Source organism: Lygodium microphyllum, chromosome 5, assembly GCF_053477565.2.
Source record: "Lygodium microphyllum isolate KBCC chromosome 5, Lygodium_microphyllum_v1.1.10, whole genome shotgun sequence".
Classification (NCBI taxonomy): domain Eukaryota; kingdom Viridiplantae; phylum Streptophyta; class Polypodiopsida; order Schizaeales; family Lygodiaceae; genus Lygodium; species Lygodium microphyllum.
The window spans coordinates 45,052,349-45,071,787 of NC_141139.1; positions in this window are offsets into that span (position 1 = coordinate 45,052,349).

Here is a 19,439-nt window from a genome sequence, read left to right on the forward strand (position 1 = left end):
ACTTTTGATAAAACTAGTCAAATCTTTGTTCAAGGGAAATTCCCACACCTATTAGCAATTTAATAATTCCATAGTTCATCTTAGGGAGTATCATCCCCATCCTTTTGAACCGGCTCAAAAGGGTTACTAAATCTTGTCCACATCAAGGCCACAACTTCTGGAACACTTCTATCGAAAGCCCATCAAGTCCAAGGGACTTCCCCTTTTTGAAATTGAACACCAATTCTTTAACCTCCTCTAAAGAGAAGGGCCTATCTAAGGCCAAGGCTTTTTCAATAGGGATGGTGGAGACTGAGTCAGCCAAAAAATCTTGGAGCTTGACTTCATAGCTGGGTACCCGCCATGGTTCAAAGCCAACAATCGGAGCAAGATGATCCATGAATACCTTAGCAATAAAGGACTGATCATACACCATCCTGATGTCCTTATCCTCCACATAGACAATGGCTTCTTTTTTTTGTTTCTCCTTCAATTTGGAAAAATAGAAGTCATTTGGGCCATCACCATATAGCTCCCATTTGCCATGCAATTGAACCTTGGCAGCCTTAACAAATTCATTTTCCTGCTATGAAAAAAAATCTTCCACATTTCTAAGGAACTTTGCATAATAACATCATTAGGAGATAAGGCAAGGGCTATTAGAATACCCAATTTAGCCTTGAGAGCCAAAGTCTAGGAGACTCTCCTACTAGATGCCCTTCTCCTCCCGAACTCCTTAGCATAGTCAATAATGGCCTCCTGACATTTCAACCACCTGAAATCAAGGGACACAAATGGATCCTTTATTGCTTCCCACTTACCTGCCAATCTTGCAAGAAAGGCTTTGTCCTCCAAGAAGGACACATTAAACCTAAACGGTGGGGGGCCATTCACTTGTAGGATGATTTTGAAGGCAACCAAGACATGCACATGATCTAAGGCAGCCACTCCATCCAACACATGGTATTTGATGCCTCCATTTATCCACCAAGCTCCATTTGTAACATAGATTTTGTCCAAACTTCTAGCTCTCCATGTTGGACCTGTATGTTGATTGTGCCATGTGAAGCACAAGTTGTCCTTACATGGAGATAATAGGGCCATGTCTTCCAACTCACAAACTAGTTCAATATGCTACCAAGAATCCCTTTCCTCTAGCAACATCATTCCATTTCCATGAGACCTATATCTAGGTTGTGTGGTCATGTTCTAGCCCCCTGTGACTATGGCATTCCTTCCTCTAAGTTGCTGATTCAAAAACTACCACTACTTAAACCTAGTTTGCTGAGAGATTTGATGCATAAATAGAGTAGACAAGAAACTCCTCCTGCCATTGCTTGATCAATACACCAATTGTACTACCATCACCTGCAACAAAGGATAGCGAAGAGGCAAGGCTCTCCTTTACCAGGATTATGGTTCCCCTTTTAACTCTATTAAGTAAATCAAAATATACAGTGTAGCTTGGAAGGCTGAGAGCAACAACTACCTAAGCATTTGGCTTCACCTCCTGAAGTGCTAAACACTGAGGCTTATGTCTCCTAGGAAACCAAAGAGAATCTATTTGTGGAGATCAAATCCAAATCCCCTCACATTCCAAGAGCAAACTTCGTTGCATCCAAAGTCAATGCTGAATCTATCATTTTCCCTATAGCCCATGAGACACCTTGCCAATAATTGTGTGAGACTTCATTACAAGACAACCACTCTCTAATATGTGGATTTCTTTCAGAGTCAAATTTGTGTCACGAGCCAATTGCTGTACTTGTGGGACTTTGGGTGGCATGTGTTGAATGGAAGAACAAATGTTCCATGTGTGGTCCAGGGGTGGCCACACTTCTCCATCACTTCATTCAACTTTGACCAAAACAAGACTTGTGCATCTATATCTTTCACCTCCATCTCACATATTGCCACAATCATTAGCTCTTGTACACTGCAAAAGATAATGACAAATTGAACTTCAAAGAACAATATATTCTTTATGTTCATGTGGTGGTGACATAATAGAACAAGAGTAACTACCTTGGGCCATACACATGTGTTGCCATGGTAGTCGAATCAATTATACAATGTGCATGGTTGAAGGATATCCAACTATTGTGTAGGTCCCTACTAACATTCCTTCACATGGGAGTCACTAGATCAACCCCTAACATTGGCCCTGTCGTTGACATTTTGAAGATGAAACACCTACTATCATCATCAATAGCTTGACCAAGAAATACAATACCATGGAAAAATCTATAGGCCAACTGTTGCTTTAACTTTGGAAGATGAGATTCCATCCCTTGGTCACTCTCTATGCATCTTGCACAAACCATATGTTTGAACCTACATGCATGGTTAAGTTCAATTTTTGGATTATTTTTGAGATATTCTATTGTACATTACCTATCTTGATTGGAAGCATACATTATTTATTCTTCTGAAGTGATTGGAGTTCCTCAAGTATTGTTGAGAGTTTAGTGTTTGTCGTATCTTGCTCACGAATTGAGGCATTTTGTCACTAGTCTTCTAAGCCATGGTCATTTGTAAGCGCGAAGGGCTAGATGCACTAAAGTCTCTCAACATTTCCTCTACAATTCTTCAAAGCTCTTTCACATTGGCTCTACATATGCCTCTTTGAACCTCATATTTATACATGCCTTGATGGATGAATAATTGTATCATTGTGCTCGTTGATATCACATAATACACTACACACTCGTACTTGGAGAGAAAAATGGGGGATTGCTTTCAATAGAAGCATCAAAGGAATCTGAGACCATCAGATGACATTCCAATAACTGTTATGCTGGTATTAAGTTTTCCTACATGGCAGGAAGTGGGTGTTAATTCATAATACATAGTAATAGGGTAGAAAGACTAAGAGGTTATTCCATGTCTCAAATTAAGAAAAAAATGAACTCACAAATGGGCCTTTTAGCCCCCCCCCCCCCCCCCTTCTTCTTTTTAAAACAAGGAAAAGAGGAGAGAAGAATAGTAAAATAATCCTCCTCTCTCTCCACTTTTGCAATCTCGTGTTGCCTTTTTTATATTATCTACAAAGATATACTCAGATTCCTTCTCTCTCCTCATTCAAGAAGTCTTTTTCAACCAAATTTTATATTAAAAAAGGAGTTAGTTACGAGAGTGTGGTGCTTCGTTTTCAATGCAAAATGATTAGTAGATACGAGGTAATTGATTTTTTAATCGAGAACAAGGAAAATGAAATTTCAGAAGTTCCTTTTGAGATATTTTGGTGATTTTTTATATCCTAGCTTTTGGTCAAAAAACAAACCAACTGGTCAAATTTCGTGTTTTTTGAGATGTTTTTGAAGGCAAAATATAAATATCTAAAATACGAAAAATCTTGGATATCCCTACCCTTTGAGCTATTTTCCCCCATATCTATACTCTCTCATGGCTCTATTGTGACCTCTTCTCTGTGTTTATGCAACCTTCATTAACAGAGTGAATTATTACACCCTTCTTTCCCTTGGCACCTTTGCGTGCCTCTCTGTGCATCTCCACTCTACCTCTTGTGACAACCAAGTAGGCTCCCCATTTCTATTAATAGTAAAATAAATACACGAAAGAAGGAGCTGCATATTGAGGTAGAGATTGAATATGCCCCATTATTCAAAAGAACCCAGCGTACCAGTGTCAACCCTCAGGTTTTGCAAAGTTACAGGCAAATGGGATTGAAACATGTGGATTTATGGGTTGATGGGGGAATCTATCCAATTGACCCCTTAAACAGTAGACCTCCAACTTTCTCAAGAATCAAAAATTTGCTTAAGTATGTGTGCAAGGGTGAAAATGGATTACTTGGTTATACTAGGCAGCTCAATGATCAGGCATTCAAAGTATTTACAACTTGCCAAGCAACCATAAAAAATTGCCATGATGTGATCGTTGCACATCAACTTCATATACAACAGCTCATAGGACAAGTGGTACAACTGAATGACACTATAATTCAACAAAACAATCAAATTATTTCAATGCAGGACACTATCCATGACATTGGTATCTCATATGAGGAGGCAAAGGCACAATTGGATGACTTGAGAAAGATCAACAGCAAGCTAACACAGGAGCGCAAACAAAAGAAGAAGCCAATCAATGAGTTAATTCTGAATAGTGGCCATTGGAAGTGACCTATCAAAGCATGTAAGGTAGCTCAGAAAGAGAACCTAGGTGAGGGTGAGGTTGGATTGTGTATTAGTAGATTGCTGAAGGCAAGTACATTGGAAAACTCTTTGAGCAATCGTAAGTTTAAGGATGTGAAGGAAAAGGTGATTGACTGCACATTAAAAGATGTGCCAAATGAGTTCTCAGTTGTGGATACACAATCTATTTGTGACAGGGCCAGCATTAGCACAACGACTTACTCAAAGATATTCAAAGGTGTGAAGGCTGGGTTTGGTCGTGTGCTGAAGAGAAATAGAATCGTGCCTCTTCCTCAACCTTCAAAGTTAATAGAGGCCCGACGGCAACTTAATACAAAGATTTTGGAGTTGATAGGAGATCCCATGCATGTTCAATGTGTGGAAACACTAAAGGTTGGGACCAAAAATGCATATGAGGTGAAGTTCACCAAACTCAATAATTACTATTTAGATTTGAACAAGGTGCAGTCGGCAATGGTAATGTACTACAATATGTACTATTATATGAGGTCGTCTAATTAGATGAAAGTGAGGTCGTCAAATGAGTAAAGCTTGAAAGAGTTAGTGTAACTCTGATGAATAGAGCTTTACAATTCGACAAGAACAACCCAGGGAACTTTAGTGTTCAATCTAAGCGCCATGTGTGGTGGCTCGCTGCATTTAAAGTTCTTAAGGAAACATTTGAGGTGTTGCAGCTATTCTTTATGCACACAAGCATTCCAAGAATCATCGATCGTCAGGAACATGGTGAGATGCTCTCGGTTGAAGGGTATGGTCAATACTTGGTTGAATGGCATCTTGCAGAAGACTTGAAAACTTTAAAATGCATGTGTGGAATCTCCAATGGTGCAAATACAAAGAATCCATGCCTATATTGCTTGACAAAGAGAGTGGAAGGAAAGGACGGAAAGAAGAACTGGCGAAAGGTGACAAGTGCTGCATCGACATGCAATAGAGAAGATCCCACTTGGAAGCCCATCTTTAACATTCCCTTGGGATCGATTTCACATTTGTTCATTGTATACTTTTATCAGAATCATGGAGAAACTTGTATATGAATACATTTGCTTTGCTTATAGGATGCAACCAGAAAAAGAAGCCATTGCAATGCGTAGGAATGTGGAGCGAGTGCTATCAGAAATTGAGCTACACAAGCATCAAGTGACGATTGAAAAAGATGAGAAGAGATCAGGAAAATCTGGTAACTTGTCAAAAAAGCCTTGCTTTGGAGGAGCAAAGGCTAGGAAGTTTCTCTCAGTAGCCATCAATGAGGAAGGGAATGTCATGGTTCGTAGGCCACAGGACTACGATGGGTGGAAAAAGTTACATTTTGCAGTTCCTGATTGAAGTAATGGAGGAAAAACAAGATTAGCCAAAACTAAGGTTTGGATAAGTCTTAATAAATTGTCTCCCTTACTTCACAAGATGGTGTTTAACAATGAAGATAAGCAAGAATTTATCAATGATGTGCATAGCTTCTACGAAAACATGGTGGAAGCATGGGGCAAAAGCTCTATCACACATTACATTAAGTTAATATTTTAAAATTATATGAATTGTATAAACTATTGAGCATAGTTTTACTCATGTATGATATGTGTCTTTGTAGCATACCCTTGAGGCACATGGGCCATACTTTGCAGAAAAGGGAAGCATCGGAATTTGGTCCACACAAGGGATGGAAAATTCACATTGGATAGCATGTGGTGTGTATCAAAGAAAAACTGATCATGTAGAGGGCTGAATGGTAGCAATCCAATGATCCAATTGCTATCTTGGTGGTATAGGATTATAGTAGCAGATGAAGCTAAACTCTCGCAAAAGAGAGCAAATGAAAGTGCTGATGAGTCGACTGCAGACATGATGGAATTATGTCATGTCACTAAAAGAGTGTGTTATGAAGCCTCAAGTGCCAAAGAAAACCATGTTAAGTGGTTAGAAACCAGGCTTCGACAAGGCAGCAAATGGGTTTGAAAAGAGCTAAGATAGTAAGATGAACAATGTGAGTAAGTGTGAATGCAATTCATAGTTTAAGAGAGAAAGAGAGAGTGTGCATCTATGTGAATCAGTCTCACAGTTTAGGGTTATATAAAATAGGGTTTCACTTTCTATCTTATTCATTGAGTTCTCACATCTCTTATGTAGGAAAGATGGCTAGGTCTAAGGTAGTTGCAAATAAGCTTCCGCTCAGAGCCCCATATCGTGTTCAACCCCTTGGAGCATCTACTAGCTCAGATGCATCCCCTTCTCAACCTAATCCACCTTCCTCAAGTCGCCCTCACAAGGGTCCTCCTCAACATCCCCACAAAAAGCGCAAGTGGAAGCCAAGTACAGTGGCCTTGAGAGAAATTAGAAGGTATCAACGCTCTTTTGATCTCATCATTTCGAAGGCGAGCTTCTCGAGACTTGTTCGCGAGATTGTGCAAGACCTCTACCGCACAAAAAGCAAGAGGTGGTTTTTGGCACAAGGTCAGGATAGACCTGATCGCTTCACAAAAGAATGTATTCATGCTCTACAGTGTGCTACATAGGCCTTTTTAGTTGACTTGATGGACTGATGCTCAACGTTATGCAATACATGCAAAGCGCATCACTGTAACTCCCAAGGACTTCCAACTTGTAAGAAATCTTCAAGCAGTGAAGGATGCATTCGTTCCAATTGAATGAACACAGTTTGCAATGTTATCTTTTTTGGCATAGTGTTATCCTCGTGCATTGGACATATGACTATGTCCCAGTGCAAAACTATTGTATGCGTCCTTAAAATATAAATTAAAATTTTACACTTGTCCTTCGCTCTCAACTTTTACTGTGCATTTTTGCTATATTTTCAATTCTCACTTACAGTTTTTGTTAGCACTGTCAATTTCAATAGGAATAACATGCAAAAATTTGCCATTTCTTGTTGTAGACTTTACTCCTAATGCCTCTATATAGTCTATGTGATGTGAAGTTTCTAAGGGCCAGTAGTCACGATGTTGATTTCTCAATTATCAATCCATCCATAATTTTGATGTGGGATAATTTTTAAAATACTAAACTGTATCGGAATGCGTCACACGCGCACTCGTTAGGTGGCCAAGAGCCCAAATTATTTTTTTTTTAAAAAAAGTGACTACAGACCCCTGGTCCGAAGTTTGGCGTCTAGAGCCACTTTCCAAGTGTGACAGTGCATACCTTGTCCCATGGGTCCGCATGTGAAACCTGCACAAGTAACGTGGCCCACGGGCACACAGCACCTTGTCCCATCCTGGAACAAGCAGCAGAAGCCAACTCGCAAGACATGTCAAGTCGACACGCCATCACATCACGGCATGACCCTGTCACGTCACGTCGCGTCACATCACGGGTCGTTATGCCCTTGATATCCCTCCCGCATCTCGTCTCGCTCACAGCACACGTAACGCGTTTTTCTAACTCGCACAAGGGTAACTTGACACTTGGAGTCACTGGATCGTGCCACGGAAGAGTTCCGAGCTCACAAGGATCCACAATCAACCATCTTGGAACACGGCGCCACGCGGTTGACATGGTCCACAACCCACTTTTCCTGATAAGAAGTCATGGTGCCTCAAACTCGGAACGGGGCAGGAAAGTGGCTCCCGACACGAGACTTCGAACCAGGGGACTGCATGCACTTTTTTGTCAAAAAAAAATTGAGCTCTTGGCCACCTAACGAGTGCGCATGTGAAGTTTCGTCACATTTCGATAAAAGGTTATAGATTTACGATCACACGATGGACAGTGTGTATGAAGCTACATTAACCCGGTTTTGGGATTTAAATGGGTTAAAAGTTCATTCTTCTTCTCATTTTCACATCTTGATTTCTTTGTTCCTCCATTTTCACATCCCCAACCTCTGTCTCTTCTTTGTCTTGCCCTCCTTGAGTTTGCATGGCACCCACCAAGTAAGCATGTCACTGTTTTGGCCCTGGGAAGACATCACACCAAGGCCCACCACGTGGAGCACAAGGTGGAGCCTCCTCTAGTACAGCAACATGTACTCCCTGTAAAGCACAAGGACCACCACAAAAGATGGAAACCGGGCATTGTTGCCCTTCGAGAGATAAGGAGAATCCAATGCGAATATGAGCTTCTCATCCCTTGTTTGAGAAGTCATGCAAGACTTGGAGCTGAAAGGGATGGGAAGATTTTGGGCACGAGTGCAGGATGGCCCACCAGCACAGCCAGGAAGGTGGACTACTACAGCCATGGAGGCCTTACAAACAGCTGTTGCAGAGGGGTTTCTCATCGACTTGTTCGATGATACACAGCTTGCGGCCATCCATACAAAGCGTGTCACAATCACAGATAAAGATATGAACTTTATCATTCGGCTTCGACACGGCAAGGGGACTCTGCCATAGTTTACTAGATTAATGATGCAAGGTTTATAATGAGTGTTACAATGCCATAACATCTTGGAAGCCCAAAAAAATTTGTATCCTCTGCCACATTGGAATATTTATTTATACATACATAATATCTCATGCGATGTGTACTGAATTCAAATAATTGAGTAAAGTTGTTTTGTTTTGTTTCTTGAAACTCATGACTCTAAATTTTTGTTTAACATACGAACGTATCAAAAGTAGTAATACGTATGGATACAAGTTATATTATTGCTTATGCACAATCGCAAGTGCAGTACTACGCGTTGAATTATGTTAATATATGTGGATGCGTCATTCACATACCACACATTATCGTCACACTTACACATTCGCAAGTGCAGTACTACGCATTGAATTATGTTAACGTATGCGAATACGTCATTCATGTACCACACATTATCGTCACACTTATACGAATCACACATTTATTTAATAAATATTTATTTGTAGGGACAAAGTAAAGTATCTTATATTCATCAAGAAAAATACATGTGATGGCTTAGTGATGGTAGATACAAAAAGCCGATAGCCAACAAGAACTCTCAATTGTTCCTTGGCTTTTTCATCAGTGGAGAGGGGGGGCCAGCTTCCGATGAAAATATAAGTTCCTTCTTTGCTTCAAAAATGATGCGCTCCCCCTTCAGCTCTTTCTCCAAGAGAAGCGGATCTAACACTTTAGCGAGGTTGCCTAATGTCGCAAGCACACACATTGCTCCACCACACGTTTGGTCAAACAAGTAAAGAAGCTTTGACCGCTTGATTAGCACTGCCTTCTCCAAGCTAGATGTCACAGGTATCACTCGAAAAGGTCCAAACTTGGTAAAAACTTGAATTTTTATGATTATTTTTTGCCCTCCTGGTGAGCACTTCTTATGGAAGACCACCAAATCTACAACAAGGTTACCGATATACTCCTTAAGAGATGAATTATTGCGTCAATTCGCATGTCGAGATCCTCCTTGCCTTGATGCAAACTCATCTATATACAGTATGTCCTGAATGACAAAGTCAAATCAAACAATATATTTAGCGACTAACCTAGAGTTATTAGAAAGCGATGAAACTTGATGGCAAGGTGTATCTAGGGCCAGAAAGTGGCCCCAAACGCCAAACTTCGAACATGGCAGCTGTAAGCATCATTTTTTGCCCAAATTTCATCGGTGGACTCCGGGGGACCCGACGCACCCTACCATCAAGTTTCATTGCATAAAAATATATGATAGTTAGAAATCTCACCTTCTCTAGATCATCTTGTATTTTCATTTCCTCATGTGTCAGGGAGGCACCTCTTTGGGCAGAGGGATCTACAAACTCATTGGTAGAAAGCTGGGGCCTTGGTCCAAACAAATCATGATGTAGTGCTTCAAATTCAGTATCTTCTTCAAACAAGGTAATATGCTCATGTGCTACTATGATCGCACTCACAGTATCTAAGCTTGTGTCATCATATCTTTCAATCTCTGCCATTGTTGGATGCACATCCATGTAATCATAATCAATCAGGTCTTCCATTGAATCCCTGACTAGGATAGAAAACAACTCTTCTTCCTTCATTTCCAAGCATTGTAGTACATCTGATAGAAGCAAGTATTGTACACCATCTACTTCAATGGGTTTCAAGGAGACAAGGTTGGGTTTGTCGACTTGTGGTTGTTCTGAAGAAGATGGCACCATGAGAGCCAACCCTTGATCTGCCACCACTCGATGTTCCTCTTCAACATTTATGAGCTCTTCAATCGGTTCTTCTCCCGTGTATGTGATAGAAACAACTTGTGGAGTTATATATTCATCACTCTCCTCCTCTAGGTGTGTATCCAATGCAAGGAGGTAAATTGCCAATGCGCAATCGCACTCCACGAGATCCAAAGGTGATGCACATGGTGCACTTCCCATGGGAATAGTGCATACTCTATGGGAAGTATCCATATGGGCCAGACACCTATTCACCACTTTTTGGTGATTCTTCCCTACCTGAAATACCATGAGTTGTTCTAGAGGCACCCAAGTCATGTCGGATCCCTCGATGGAGTATGTGCATATAGCAATGGTGCTCACAAAGTCTTCCAAAACCTAAAGGGGGGATCCAACGATGAGAGCACGCTTTCAAGGTTGAAGTTCTTAGGGAAAACCTAAAATATCTTGTCACCTTGATTGGCAAAGATAGTCTCGTGGATCCACTCATTAAAGTGTGCGCAAGCATCCATTGTAGCAGGTAGGAGGGATGTGGTGGATATAAAGAGATGAGGAGAGAAAGTATGAAATGAAACAATGAAACAAGAAATAAACTAGTTCTACCTTAAAAACCTTAAGTTTTAAACCATTAAAGGTTGTTCGCATATGATATTAAGTTATGGCTTTACTTACATCTTTGTAAAGTTTACATGCATATGTAAATGTGTTGATGTGAAAAGTGTATAACAAGTGCATGATTTTGCAAAAATATCATAATTTTTAAATATTGCAAGTTTGTAAGAGACAATATTCTATTGGCCAAAAAAATCCAAAAATTTACAGATGTTAGATATTACAACTTGTGGTGTTGGAATTTTTAGGGAGACTCTACAATTTCTAAAATATGTGGAGCCACACACTTTCCGCTGGTAACAGTATCCTCAGCTCGGCTTCGAATTTTCCTACCATCTAGTTTAAAATAGAAGCTAATAGGTGGATTCTGTAGTAACATTGTAATTTCCTGGCGCATTATACTCAAGGGCCAATCATCCTCCATTTGCAATACTTGAGGCTCGCGGCCCTCACAAATGACAATAACATCCATAGGTACACTTTTACGCATGTCTTGATCAAGGCACAACCATTTACCCTTGAGCATCCTCTATCTACGATACTTGAACACTAGGCATAAAGTTTGTCGTGCGACAAAGTACCTGTAGTTGGAAAGGAAAGTCAATCGATTCATCCCAAAGTAAGATAATAGTCAACTAAGAGAGAAAATTTTTACCTGAAAGCCATGTCCCTTTGTGACTCGACACTCCATTGTGTCAAGACTGTGAGTTATTTTTTATGTCCAAGTTTTGCCTAGAATCCTTATTACATAATCCTCTGATGTATTTTTTATGACGTACGTGCTTTTGGTACGTCTCAAACCCTTACATTCCTTGAACATGTGTGCAAAAATTGCAATCGGTATGAACCAGCTTAGATGTACATTCTTTGAGCCGGTGCTTGGCTTCATAGAATTCAATATGTCTGCTGAAATATTTGTGCTACACATGTGCAAAATGTCGCTATTACACAATGGCCATTCTATGCTATTGAGATTCGATATGTGCATAGACTCAACGGCTCCATATTCTCGACTCCCCTTGGGCAATATGTACTTGGAGTCATAGAAAAAAACAAGGTCCTCTGCGAGTTACTTAGCTATATGCCCCTCGAAGAGCAATCTACCAATTTCGAGGTGGTAACACTTAAAAGAACCAGTGAAACTCTCAATATTTTGCCACTCACAGCAATCCGAAGGGTATACTTCTATAAATACGAGACAAGTTGTTACATAGGTATCATGAAATTTCTCGTTCTCAATGAGTTGCAAATACTTACTGTTTGCAATGTTTCGTTGAAAGGACACAGTGGACGCAATATGTATTTGTTTTTGCATGGATACATGTTGTATAAACGCCTCTGTTACAAGGTGAGAATCAACATTCCTTTATCTGAGAGCATAAATTTTACCCTTCTAGTGCTTTGATACATCTACTATTGCAAATGCTTTCACCCTGAAAGCTCCCTTCATACTTGGACGCATATATACCCAAGACGAGCAATGATACGTATCAGTGATCCAATTCCCTTCTTCATCTTTTCTGTTACGTACTTCTATCGAGAGAATGCTTGTTCTTCTCTCAGGCATTATAACCTACACATTAAATGTAAATAAGTATATATTAACCCCTAAATAATAAGCATTTTAAGTATGTCCAGTAATCATCAATATGCCATACAAACCAACATGGCATTAAGAGATGTTTACACTTTTGTAAACAGACATAAACATCGATATTGAAACTCATGTGGATATATACATCAACACAAAGTATAGATTTAATTTCAAGACATCCCTTTAATCATCCCATTTACATGAAATATAATGAAAAGAATAGCACAAGAATACTCAGAGAATTTTGCCAAAATAAATTTTATTATAATGAAGAGGAGTCTGATTTGACTCAATACATTGTATGAAATGTGGGTATTATAGAGTAGTTGTTACAAGGATAGCAACCACATGGCATGCAAATCTTAATAGGCACATTGGATTGACACCTAAGATATTCTAAGACTCAACACATTGTGTGTTATATGGATGATATGATACAAGAGTTTCATGGATCATTGCCAATTAGCATGGAGATCCAAATGGACACCTAGGACCAATAAAGCTGAGGATTTTTGAACCATCAACTTCCAGTATATCCATATCATCCAACACAAAGGAATCACTCACGACATCAAAGTAGTTGATCGAGAATTATATGCTTCACCTAAACCTTGTACAATACTTGCATGTACAAAAAAACACCTACATGAATCTCTGTTAACAAAAATACTTGCATGAATAGAAGCAATACAAAACATGGCCAATTTTACCTATAATCTGATCTGCTTGCTGAAGATAAGATTGAATCATTGCTAATCAAAACCCATTGCAAATGATGGACATAAGAAAACATCAATCCCATCAAACATAAAATTCACTAATTAAATGAATAAATTTTGGCACCACAAAATATGGCAGATTTACCTGTAAATTGAGCTACAGAATCTCTGCTCTACCTTGTGTTAAGTGCTGCAACAACAATTGATCCTTAAGTTAGAACTAGCATCAAACCCTATTGTAAAGATAGTAGAAAAGGGATAATGCAGAGAGGAAGAAAGAGAGAGCGTGTGAGTATGCAGGAGAGAGAAAGAAATGAGCACCTATCCAATCTTGCCCAAATTGATCTCTACAAAAGACAATTTTGCAAGAGTTAGTATTTACATGAAGGTATACTGAAAAAATAGTAGAAAAGAGGAAACATAGAGAGAGAAAGAGAGAGGAAGAGATAGATAAGCACTTATGCAATGTCACCCAAAATGATCTCTGCAATAAAACAGCAACAAGGGTTAGAACTAACATTGTGTTGTATTGAAAAGATATCAGCAAAAAAAAAAAACCAAACAGAGAGAGAGAGAGAGAGAGATTAACACCTTTGCCTCTTCCTCCAAATTAACTCTACAAGAAAACAACAATTAGAACCAACATCAAATTCTATTGAAAACACAACATAAAAGAGAAACAACACATAGAGAGAGAGGGGAAAGAAAGGAGAGAGAGATGAGCACCTCTGTCTCCTGCCCCAAACAACCTCTGCAATAAAACAACTACAACAATAAGAAACGACATCAAACCCTATTGAAAAAATAGCAAACAAGAGAAAATACAAAGAGAGATGGGCACCTATGTTTTGCCCAAAATCTGGAGCTGCGTGGAGAAGAAAGTGCAGAGGTAAGCACAATGCTCAAAACCCTGATTACTCTTAGCAGGAAGCTTCAATGGAGTCGAAAATTCATGAGTATAGAGAAGAGACGGAAAGTGGTCTGTTGATCAACTTTTGGGTCAAACTGATTTCGTGAGAGGGAAAAAAACTGAAATTGAAAATTCTCCAAAAAAAAGGGAGAAAATACAAGGTGAGAGAAACTCAAATTTTGTGTACTATTCATTCTCCCTTTTTTAATCCCCCACTACCTCTTTTTTTAATAGAAAACCCAAGATTTGGAGAGAGAAGATTCACCCTCCATGGGTATCAACATCTAGCCTTTCTATTGGACAATCCAAAAGGCTCACATCTTAAACTATATTATTTTTAAGGGCCCATTTGTGAGTTCATTTTTTTCCTAATGCTTTTAAAAACCTTGCAAACGTAGAGTATCACATCCATATATGCCACATGGTTTGGTAATCCAAAGACTTAGCGACCAAAGCAATGTCTATTTGGGCACTCAAGGTCTCCAATATACTTGCTTCAACAAAGTGTACCAAGGAATGCCATCGATGTTGATGTGGGCTTTGTTTAACAATGTTCATGACACTTTTGTTCCATACCCTCCATAAGACACATGTTGTCTACCACCAATGGAAGCTCCTATGCAACATTGCCTTTGTATGAAACCAGGACTCGATGTTGTCCTCCTAAAGACATTATATACTCAAGAACACGTGATTTGAGTGCTTGCTTCTATCCCCTCCTCTTCCACATCACGCATGATTATATTATTCTTATATTTGGCTATTTTAGGGGCTAGTGAGCCTTCCATATTGACAGTGCTTGTCCCACATTGAATGGACTTTTGATGAGGTCTATGGTAGGTTATGGTTGAAATGTAGTCCCATTTCCTTGCTCAAGAAGCTAGTGTCATAAAATTGACGTATCTAAATCATACATTTGGCCAGCCTTTTAGTCATTCCTACACAATGAATTGGTGTATTTGGCCATTTACTGGGTAATTGCAAGAACATGTCTGCCCTTTCCAATGCAAATCTCCTTCTCCCGCAATATTAAGAACTAGCTATTTGTATATTGCACTATTCGTTTGGCAATGAGAGGCTACAAATATACATACCTCATTGCTAGCTTCTAATGTGGCACATGATGATGGGTCCATTCTACGCACACACACAAAGGGAGAGAGAGAGAGAGAGAGAGAGAGAGAGAGAGAGAGAGAGAGAGAGAGAGAGAGAGAGAGAGAGAGAGAGAGAGAGAGAGAGAGAGAGAGAGAGAAGCAGGAGGAGAAGGAGGAGGAGGAGGAGGAGAGCAAGAAGAAGAAAAAGATGAAGAGGAAGAATCAATTGATGAGACAACTAGCTAATTAATTGAGTGGTTAATTAGTTATATTAAATAGGATATTAATTAGGTAATTAGTTATTAATTGATTAATTAGTTAATTAATAATTAGTTACTCAATTAATTAGTTAATTAATAATTAGTTACTCAATTAATTAGTTAATTAAAATTTATTAATACTTAATTATTAATTACTAATTAATTAGTAAGTTGATTGGTAGTTACTTAATAATAAATGACATATTAATTAGTTATTATTTTTAGCTATCAATAGTAAGTTAATAGTTAACTAGTAATTATTAAATAAATTAATTAATAATTCATTAATACCAAGTAGGTAAAGAATTAGTTATTTAAGTAGTTATCAATAGTTAGTTAGCACTTGCTTGTTAATAATTAGTTAATCAAAATGTAATTTTTAGCTAATAAGTAATTTTCAAGTTGATTGGTAATTAGTAAAAATAAGTAAGATAATTAGTAACTAATATGTACATAAAATTAATTCTTAATAATTAGATATAATACTTAATCAATAATTAGTTAATAAAAATATCATTAGTAATATGTATTTAATTATTAATAATTAGCTATTGATAGTTCTCCAATAATTAGTTATTAATGAGTAAGTTAATAATTGGTAATTACTTAATAATACTAGCTCCTTTTATCAATTAATGATGCCATGAGGCATATTCCATGGTGGATTCCATGAGACCATGGTGAATTTTGTCATTTTGTAGTGGATTCCGTAAAATTATATTTATTTGTTGGGGCTCGTATGCAAGGTGGATTCCTTATGCAAAAAGTTGACAGGTATGCCTGCTCTTTTCGCGTGTCACATTAATTTAATGTGCAAGTGGGTGATTCCATAGCGGGTGATTTCACAAAATATATATTTAAATTAATGGATATTTATGAGTTTAGAGTACGCACTCATATTAAAGTAAGGTTAGGACAGAGTTTCAACCTATTTATTTATTTTGTAGCCGACGACTGCTAGGTATTCACTTTTATCGATTTAATTTTATTATTTTTCAACAATTATGAATGCTTCAGTTGATGTGTAGAGCAAGCAGCAGTAGCGTTGGGAAGTACTGGGCAATAGCATGTATTCAAGTAATTTAGAAAAAAATATTATTTTTTATGGGCATGCATCTTATCATTAAAGGCGCGACGCTAACATTTATTTAGGCACGCTTATTTATTGAAGTGCTTAACATATATCTATTATTTTGTATGTGCATGGATGCACGGTTTAAATATTCATTATTGGACATTGTATTTGGACATTGCCCGATTGTTGGGGCGCCCAATTGCTTTATTCTTTATTTGGACAAAAGCAAACACAAAAGCTAAAGCATGCTAATTGTAAAATTAGGCTATTTTTTAGCTTTGAGATGAATAAATTGATAAATACATGTTTTCTGGAGTGCTTACACAAGGCATGGGGGAGATTGTATCCAATTGGTATTTTTGTCTCATGTCGTGCAAGTCTATTCTCTTGGACTTTGAAATTAGATAGAGTTCTTTGTTCTTGGGGACCTTCGGCGCTCGCTACGTACGCATACAACATTCGATTTGCGTACTAGTGGTATCAGAGCGAAGCTGAGATCAAGGGCTTTCAATCACTTTCTATCTCGCGTGAAGATGAAGTTCCTGGAACAAACGGGCTGTACAGTCAGTCTCGCGACAATCCGTTAATACTAGCGTGTTCTTGGCAATGAAGAACCCCCTGTAGTGCTGTTGAATCACGAAGGACCAGTCTCTGCTGACGAAGGACCACCCATGAAGTTCCTCTGTAAACACGCTTTTTTTTTCTTCTCTCAGACAGAAAAGTTAAGTAACAATCATTAAGCTTAGCTTATTGTTTAAGCTTAAAAGCTTAAGCTTTCAAAAAATCAGTCAACCGTGGCAAAAGGATGTACTCGATGATGACCACATCGCCAAAAAGCTACCATCGTCCTGAATCATCATGAAAATTTCATTAAGCTTATGCTTTTCTAAAGCTTAAGGCTTAGAGCTTTCCGAAAGCTTGAAAATTTTCACTCTTTAAATTCTTTCCTAGTGAGCGTTTGCATTGATCTACTCCCCGAATCAATCCCGAATTTGTTTCCTATCTCTTTGCAAGCCTATGTTCACACCCGTGCCGTAACAAATATAATTTCCAGTAAGTAGATTGCTATATGCAGTCTTCATGGGCAAAGTATTCATCAAAGAAGGATTTTAGAAACTTCCATATCCGCAAAGAAGAAAGATTGCTAAATGCCTTTTTTTTTTTTTTAAAGAGTAAGCCTTGTAAACCCGACTTTAAGCTACACTGATCCCGCTAACAAGATTTCGAGTGTGTGAGGTTGTTTGAAATTTTGCAGGATGACCGATCAAATTATGGAAGATTTTATGGCCGAATGTGATTTACCAGAACCAACAATGGAGCAAAAATTGGACCTAATTATGATGTAGCTTCAAAAGGAACGATGAGCATGTCAAACTTTGCAAGCTCAATTAGCCACTCTTCAACGATCTACTGCTAATCAAGATGGACCGTAACCTAAAGATGTTATACAACGCACGATTGATGCGACACTCGAAGCATAATCTATCCGGAAAGAAGCCAAGATAAGTAAAAGAAATTTTGAATTCCGTACTTTTAATGGGTTACGCAATGGAAAGACTTCTCTCGCTTTTATTAGTCACTTTGATGATTATTTCCATGAAGAACAGTATGCCAAAGACAAGCTCAAGTGTGTCACTAATCATCTAGTAGACAAAGCATCGCTATGGTGGACTGTTGTCCACAAAAGCATTGATTCTCCTAGTACTTGGGAGACTTTTCAAAAGAAATTTTTGCAGAATTTTCTTCCACCTCAATTCCACAAAAAAGCAATCAAATAGTGGGATCTTCTGCAACAAAGAGATCGCGAGCCTATTTTACAATATACCGAGCATTTTTTGAATGATTTATTGCAACTTCGAATGCTCAAAGATGTACCTGAGGTGACCCATAAGCGCAAGTTTATGTCTGGTTTGCTTAGTCACTTCTATGCGAAAGTGAACATGTTCAAGCCAACGACTCTCGAGGATGTGATTTCCTTGGCCCATGATGCTGAAGACAAAATTTGAGGACGAGAGAAGCGACCACAACCATTTCTAAATAACGGTAACTTCGATACAAAGCAATTTAATTCTAACTTTTGAAGATTCAATCAAAACTGCTTTATTCCATCTTCATTTCGTAAATCTTGGACATGACCCCTTGCTTTACCATCAAACACAAATCCAAATCCCAAGCCATCTTTCCAGCCAAATCCCAACATTCCTAAACTCCCTGCTATTACCAATCATGTTACCAAAGCTAAATCCATAGTCTGCTATAAGTGCCATCAACCTAGACATCTAGTAGTGAATTGTCAATCCAAAAAGCCAACTATTCACATCAACTACTTGGGAGCAAGTGAAGATGAAGACCATGAAGAAATGCTAGATTTCACAAAAGATGATGACGATATCACAACTACTTTAGATACTTTACCAGGTATACCAAATTCCCATTCGTTATTAATGATGAAATGTCTTGTGCATAGTAGAGAAAAGATTGTTCTACATTATGACGGGAGCACACACGATTTTATTTTTGTAAAATTGGTCAAAGAATTGAATTTACATACTATTTCGACTCATTATCACATCAAGGCTGCATTCTTAGGCACTAGATACAATGGAACACAAGAAGGGCATGACTTAGAAATTAAAATTGGTGATTATGTTGAGTGCAAAAAGTTCTTAGTTGTGCCTTTGAAATCTAGTGACATTATCTTAGGAATGCCTTGGCGTAATCAATATAATCCCAATATAGATTATTCCAGGCATTCAATGAAGATTCATTCTAATGGAAAACAAATCACATTGCATGGTATGCACACCCTTGATAATTTTTCATTCCTTAGTCATACACGTGCTAAACATGCATTAAGAAAAGGTAGCAAATCCTACTTAATATGGGTGAATGAAATTGAAGCTAAGGAAAATCAGATGCATCTTAGGTACACACAATTTCTTTTACAATTTAG